Here is a 7,530-nt window from a genome sequence, read left to right on the forward strand (position 1 = left end):
GAAAAGGTTACAGTCACTCCATTTCTCTATTATCTTCTTCTACTGAGAGCTTATCACTAATTTTGGTGTCAGAGCAATAGTCATTTTGAGGCCTCATGAAAGCCTACATACTCCCTAGAGATGCAGACAGCCCCCATGACCTTTGCAGCTGGAGATAATGGCCAAGGCTGTGGCATAGTGACCTTTAGGCCAAGAGTGGGTGGCAGCACTTTCTTTTCGGTGACATTCATTTTGCTCTTGGCTCTGTCTGTATTTTTAATTGGAAGCATGTACAGTGTGAATCTGCCTTGTTCTCCTCCCCACCCCACCCCCCCACTCTGAACTCTGAGTAGAAAGATTGCATGTCTGGCTGGCCCTTGTCATAAAAGAATGCTCTCAATGCTAAGCTGGAGGTCATTACTAATTGCTAGAGTTAGAGACATAAAGGATATAAATGGTGAGCTTTCAGGGGGAAATGCTGTTAGCAGATGAGAACCTTTGTACCACCTGGCCCAGCCTGGGCTTCTTTCTCATACTCATTTTACCCGTGTGATCCCATGACATGAATCTGGCACTTGGATTTATTTTGTCAAATGACATGATTTGTTTCATCAAAACTCTTTGTATCTGAGGGGAAGAATCAGAGCCATTTAAGTCATTTCTTCAAGTTTCAATTCAGGATGCGTCCTCCATGAATCTGTTGGCCATGGAGTCATCTAGCACCATTCATTCTCCTGCTGGGCTGCCTGCAGCTCTAGCCCATACCAAAGATTTTCTTACTTGTTCTGTTTAGTTCTTTATCGTTTGCTGACTCTATCATGCTCCCACATTGCTTTGTTCACATTCATCTTGTCTTCTCAGATAGATTTCCTTAGAACGTATAAAGAATGCATGATCACCAGATTTCATGAGCACCGACTATGTGCTGGGCCCTGTGGCAGGTGCTTTACATACAGTTTCATTTAATCCTCACAATAAAACTGGGAGTTAGGGGTTAGGATCCTTCTTTATAGATAAGGGACTGAAGCAAATAGTTAGCTGCTGTTAACTCTGACTCATAGCACTTTATGTAAAACAGAACAAAACTTTGCCCAGTCCTACCTCATCCTCTTAACTGCCAGTGTGTTCAAGTCATTGCTGTGGCTATTGCACTGATACATCTCACCAGTGGTCTCTCAAGGATTTATTGCCTTCTGCTTCACCAAACATGATGTCCTTCATTAGTGATTGATCCCTCCTGGTGATGTGTCCAAAACAAGTGAGTCAGACAGTGTTCTGTCATGATACAGAAGGTTTTCATTGGCTAATTTTCAGAAGTAGATCACCAGGCCTTTCTTCCTAGTCTATTTAGTCTGGAAGCTCCACTGAAACCCATCTACCATGGGTGTTCCTGCTAGTATTTGAAATACTGGTGGCATAGCTTCTGGCATCACAGTAACATGTAAGCCATCATAATATGGCAAACTGACAGATAGGTGGTAGACTGAAGCTTATGCACACTATGAATGTTACAGACTTGCAAAGTGTCATACACAGCTGGTTATAGGGAGCAGAACCACACTGCTGTGCAGCTGCTACATGAGAAAGCAGGATGCCAACCTCTGGACACAAGTTAGAGGTACATTCAAAGTGTATACAATGATAGGCTCCCAGAGTTCCCCAAACATGGATTACTTTACCCTTTTATCACCCACTACATAGTACCAGGCACAGTAAGCCTGGGAGGTCTTATTCAATAAACATTAATAACTATACTTCATTGAAGATTGTGCACATAATCCCTGCAGGAAGATGAGAAGCAGGTATTATCCATCACTATTTTAAACCCTGAGAAAATCATCACCATGAGAAAACCAAGGCTTGGGAAGATTCATAAGAGAAAAGTGATGCAACTAGAAAGTGGCAGAGACTCTATTCAAAATGAGACTCTGTGATTCCCATGATAGTGTTCCTAACTGTGACACTCCATGATGGTGTTCTTAACTGTGACTCATCTGGCTGAATAACCTTGGGACATGCTACTTCTAACTGAGGTGCAGGCACAGGTGTACAACTGGGCCGGGGGGCCCTCTTACAGGTATTGTGAAATTGGAAAAATGCCAGAATACTATCACTCATTCATCACTCACTCAGGAAGTACTTACAGTATGAGCACCAGGGAGACTCCATGGGGAACATGGCAGTTAGAGCCCTGGCTGCAGAGCTGAGGGGTTATACAGAAACATTTCCTTCCTCTACAGAGTCATCCAGGGATACAGAAGAAAAGTTTTTAGAACTTAGATCTGATTGACACAGTAGCCTTTTGGATTTGTAGGAAGACAATAAAGAAAGAAATTACACACACACACACACACACACGTGTGTGCATGCATGCACACTGCCATAAACCAAAGCCATTTGACTTGTCTTTCATAAAGACAGTTTACAAAATGGCATTATTTACTTCCATCCCTTAATAGAAATTGGTTTTTATTTTCAAAAAAATCAGAGCAGGAGATTATGGTCTTCCCTTCCTCTGAGTTGTGTGTTTTGGACAACTTGGGGCCTAGAACACCCCAGTACCCTGTTACCTCATGCTTAACTCTAGTCTCCAGGCAAGCCCACACCAGCTGCGCCTTTTGCACTCACCCTCTGGGATCCTGGTTTGTCAAAGGAACAGAGCAAAAATTACACCTTGTTCCTGTGGGGCAGTAAGAACAGTGTTTCCAAGGCAGCAGCATTGACGCCTAAGACTGTCAGAGGGGAAGACAAGGTGCCATGGTCTTTAGAGAATATTGTGCTTTTATGTTCTGCCAACTTTTAAAATCCAGCTCCTGCTTATAAATTGTCATGTAACCATGTCAAGGATTATGTAGGGTTTTTATATTTATATTTTTATACGTTGTTGTTCCTGATGAGTCAAGCAGTGGGGCTAGCAGGGAAGCTTGGTCCACCTCCCAAAGCGCTTAACAAGAGACCTGACAACAGCAATATGTTACCTCTTTTGTTTGTACCGCATCTTCACACCCACTCACTCAACCACAGACTGAATGAAATGTGCTCCGGTGCTTTGTGTGGGAGAAAAGAATGAAAATAATGGCCATTCAGGCAAAATAAAGCTTTTTGGTGCTTTTCAGAAAGCAGTCTTGTTTTCATTGTTGTCCCTGTGTTCACATAATAGCCTTATCCTTGTGCTTCATTGAAACACTCCCAAAGCAAGTTAAACATCTCACCCTCCACACAAACCAATACTTGCTCTTAAAGTGATCAACAAGGAAGAGATAGGACTGGAGTGGCCGGTGGACCAAGTGTCCAGACAATATGTGAGGAGAGGGTTCCCTGCTCAGAGCAATGACAAAGGGCATGTTACTATGGATGGCGGGCATATACTCCAGCTTGTTAGCTTTGGTTCTGTCTGGCAAGGCCTTGAGAAGTGGAAAAAAACATGATTATCATCATCACCAGCATCATCAATCCAAAATCCAAACTCATTAACATCAAGTCACTTCCAACTCACAGCAACCCCATTGGGTTTCCAAGGCTATAAATCTTTATGGAATAAGACTGCCCCATCTTCCTTCTGTGTAGCAGCTGTTGGGTTTGAACCACCAACCTTTTAGGTAGCAACCAAATGCTTTAACCACTACATCATCAGCATTATAGTGCACATTTATTGGACACATACAATGCACCAGGCATTTGCTGGGTACCTTTTATACTCCAGCATTATGATCTTCACAAAACCCTCTGGGGGAAAAAAAAAAAGAAAAGAAAACCTGCCATTGAGTTGATTCCAACTCATAGCAACCCCCTTTGCGTTTCCAAGGCAGTAAATCTTTACAAAAGTAGATTAGCCAGTACCTTCTGAGGAAGGTATTATTATTATTATCTGCATTTTAGAGATGAGGAGCCCAAAGACTAGAGAGGTTAAGTAACCTCCCCAGTGTCACTCATCTGGGAAGTGGTGACTCATATCTGGGTCCTATCTGACTCTGGTCAGCAACTTCTTAAACACCACCTTAGGATCCTCAGAATCAGATCTCCCAGGCTTATAAATTAGAGCAATGACTTCTGGGTCAGGGATGGTAACTTTGAGAACTGTCCTAAAGTATGTTGTCGCAAGTTCTCTTGATGGGTCATCTTTAGAATGAACTGTGAGGAGCTGCATGTTGTATCCATCTCAAGTGTATGAGATGAGTGAAGATACAGGCCTGCGTTCAAGTCTGGGTATTTTATAACCAGCTTAGTGAGCACAACCTGTTCTCTGTTCCTATCTGGGCTTTGGAAGCCTGAGTTCGCTCTTGTACCCACCCCATGCTCGTTATAAGTGTTGGGCTGGAAAATCATCATGGTCCTCCTGACAATAAAATTCTCTGCTCCAGAATCTCTCCAGGCAGCCCTTTCCATTTTGACTTCTGTTTGGTTGCTCTTTTTGCCTATCTCACTGACAGGGAACCCACTGGAGCCAAAGGGCCATTGAGACCCCACTTCACCAGCTCTTAAAAGAATATGCCATGTTCCTTCCTGGCTCCTAAGATTATCCACATACCACCAACTCATCTAGGTCCCATTGGAATCTATCTCCTCAACAAGACCCCCCTGTGTATCTCCTCCCAACTTTACGTTCAAGGAAAGCACAATGATATCTTGAAATTGGCCATTGTGGGACGATTTACACTATGGAAATCAGCAAGCACTACAAAATCAGGTCTTTCAAAAAAATTTTTTGAGAATTGGTTTACTAGTACACCACTGCTTATACTAATGCCCCACCACTCATTTGGTCCCAACCATTTGACACACTACAGTGCCCATTGTACTGTCCTGTATCTGTGCTTATCTCTCCTCAGATACTGAAGGAGGAACAAAATTATTGAATGCTTTGTATCTCTGTAGTACCATCACAACACCTTGTAAATAGTATGCACTCTCCAAGATCTGTTAATTTGGTTCACTTCATCTGCTTAAAAGAACTCTGGTGGTGTAGTGGTTAAGGCATTTGACTGCTAACCAAAAGGTTGGTGGTTTGAATCCACCAGCTTCTCTGTGGAAGAAAGATGAGGCAGTCTGCTTCTGTAAAGATTTACAGTCTTGGAAAATTAGTGGGGGTCACTATGAGTCAGAATGGATTCGATTGCAATGAGTTTTGCTTTTCATTTACTTGAGGTATATTTTTTCTCTAAAAGTTTTCAGAAGAGGTCTAATTGGATGAAAATGAATCTTTCAAATAGCCAGTTTTCATCCATTCATTTATTCAATAATTCATTCCTACCAGTGAAAATTTACTATGTGGCAGGCACTAACTAATTCAAGGATAGGGCACTTAGTGATAAATCAACAGAGAAGGTCTCTGCACCCATGGAGCTCACATTCTAGCCAGGAGAGATATAAACAAGTGAATAAGTCAACCAAAAACTAGATACTATCTGAAAGCAGTAACATATCAGTAACAGAATAACCTAGGAGCAAGGGATGGAGGATGTAGGGCTTGAGGTAGTGCACAGTCTCAGATTGGGGCAGGAGCTCTGGTGGCATAATGCCTAAGGCATTTGACTGCTAACCAGAAGGCTGGTGGTTCAAACCCACCATCCACTCCTCGGAAGGAAGGTTGGGCAATCTACTTCCATAGAGATAACTGCCTTGGAAACCCAAGGAGGGGTCACTATGAGTCGAATGCCACTCGAAGGCAATGAGTTTGATTTGGTGTATTGCTGTTATAACAAATTATCACCAATTTAGTGGGTTTAAACAACACAGATTTATTATCTTATACTTCTGGAAGTCTAAAATGGGTAGAGAGGACTATGTTCCTTTTGGAGGCTCTAGGGGACAATACATTTCCTTGCCTTTTCTGGATTCTAAGGCTGCCTGCTTTCCTTGCCTTGTGGCCCTGTATCACCCCACCTCTGCTTCCATCATTACATCTTCTGTGGTCTAACTCCCTGCCTTCCCCCTCTCCCTTGGACCCACCCAGATAATCCAATCCAGGAAAATCTCCCTTCTCAATATCCTTAATAATACCTGCAAAGTCTCTTTTGCCATATAAAGTAGCATATTCACGGGTTCCAAGCATTAGGATATAGACCTCTTTGGGAGGTTATTCTACATGTGGGAAGAGGATGGCATGTGAATTGAGACCCAAATGATAAAAACATCTGAGGGAAAAGTACTCCAGGCAGGGAACAGCCTGCAACGATCCTGCTTGGGCCTAGAACAAGCCTGAAGTTTCTGAGTAAGACATCAACATGACTGAAGTGAGTGACCAGAGGGAAGCTGGAGAGGCAGGCAGACCAGGTGCCTCAGTTTCACAGGGGCCCTGGTAGGAGCATGGATTTCATTCTGAGTGTGACAGGAAGTGGCCAGAGGGCTGGGCTTGAGGAGTTTTGTGCTTTACTGGCTTCATCTGTCTTAAGTGGAAATGACTTCCCTGGTAATTGTCTAGAGCAGCACTAACGGTCCAGTAGAGACAGAACATGCATTACAGATGTAATTTTAAAATTTCTAGTAGCCACACTTAAACTTATGGACAGAAACAGGTGAAATTAATTTAATAATATCTGTAATTGAAAAGAAAATGGTGAAGTTTATTTAATAATATGATTACTTAACCCAATGCATCCAAAATATTTTAATTTCAACATGTAATCAATATAAAAAGCTATTAATGAAATACTTTACATTCTTTCTTTAGTACTTCAGCATCAGGAATATATTTTCCACTTAAGTCACATCTCAGTCTGGACTAGTTATATTTCAAATGCCCAGTAACCACATGTGGTTGGTGGCTACCATTTTGGACAACACAGGTCTCAGGCAATGTTAGTGTTGAAAAAGCAATGGACAGTGAGTGTCATTAAGAACGTGGACATTCATCACTCCCGTTGTTGTTGTAATTAGGTGCCAGCCATTGAGTCAGTTTTGACTAATTGTGACTGCGTGTGACAGAGTAGAGCTGCCTAGTGTTTTCTGGCTATAATATTGATGAGAGCAGATTGCCAGTTCTTTCTCCTGCAAAGACACTAATAGGTTGGAACCACCAACTTTTTGGTTTGCAGCTGAGGGCACAACCATTCATTGTACTACCAGGGCTCCCTATTAATTCCGTTAGCCGTCCCCAACTTCAGAGACTCTGAATAGGCTACAAAAAGTTAAGGGAAGAACAGCAGATTCTAGAGTATCTTTTTGGAGGAGCTGGTGGGGCTCAATCTCAGACCCTGATGTAGGACTGCTGCCTGGCTGGGCCCTCCAAGGAACACACTACCTCTATCTACTTGGGTTTTTATTATTATTATATTCAGTGTTAAATTTGTCTACATTCTCATTTCAGGTCACACATTTGATCAACATCATTGCATATCTCTGTCCATTTGATTGATCTTTAAGTTCACCTCTCTTCCCACCCCTTGTGCCTTTAATCATCTGAGGATATTTTAGCCACACTCAGACTTTTAACATTTCTTTATATGCAAGACTATTTATTCCACTTAGTATACCAATATTATTGAAAACAGGGCTAGAGGTCAAGAACAGGAAAAATTCAATGAAGCAACTGCGAAGGTATAAGTTACTAGG

General features: G+C 42.2%; 1 non-coding gene across 1 annotated transcript; it reads right to left on the reverse strand.

Moving 5' to 3' along the window:
- Positions 1-7,248: 7,248 nt before the first annotated feature.
- LOC122151887 lies at positions 7,249-7,313 on the reverse strand. Its single transcript, XR_006164325.1, has one exon. It is a non-coding gene; the product is annotated as a small nucleolar RNA SNORD78 (small nucleolar RNA).
- Between the last annotated feature and the right edge of the window lie 217 nt (positions 7,314-7,530).

This window comes from Orycteropus afer, unplaced genomic scaffold (assembly GCF_000298275.1).
Source record: "Orycteropus afer afer isolate SDZICR_OR568_19922 unplaced genomic scaffold, OryAfe1.0 scaffold00015, whole genome shotgun sequence".
In the NCBI taxonomy this organism is placed as follows: Eukaryota; Metazoa; Chordata; class Mammalia; order Tubulidentata; family Orycteropodidae; genus Orycteropus; species Orycteropus afer.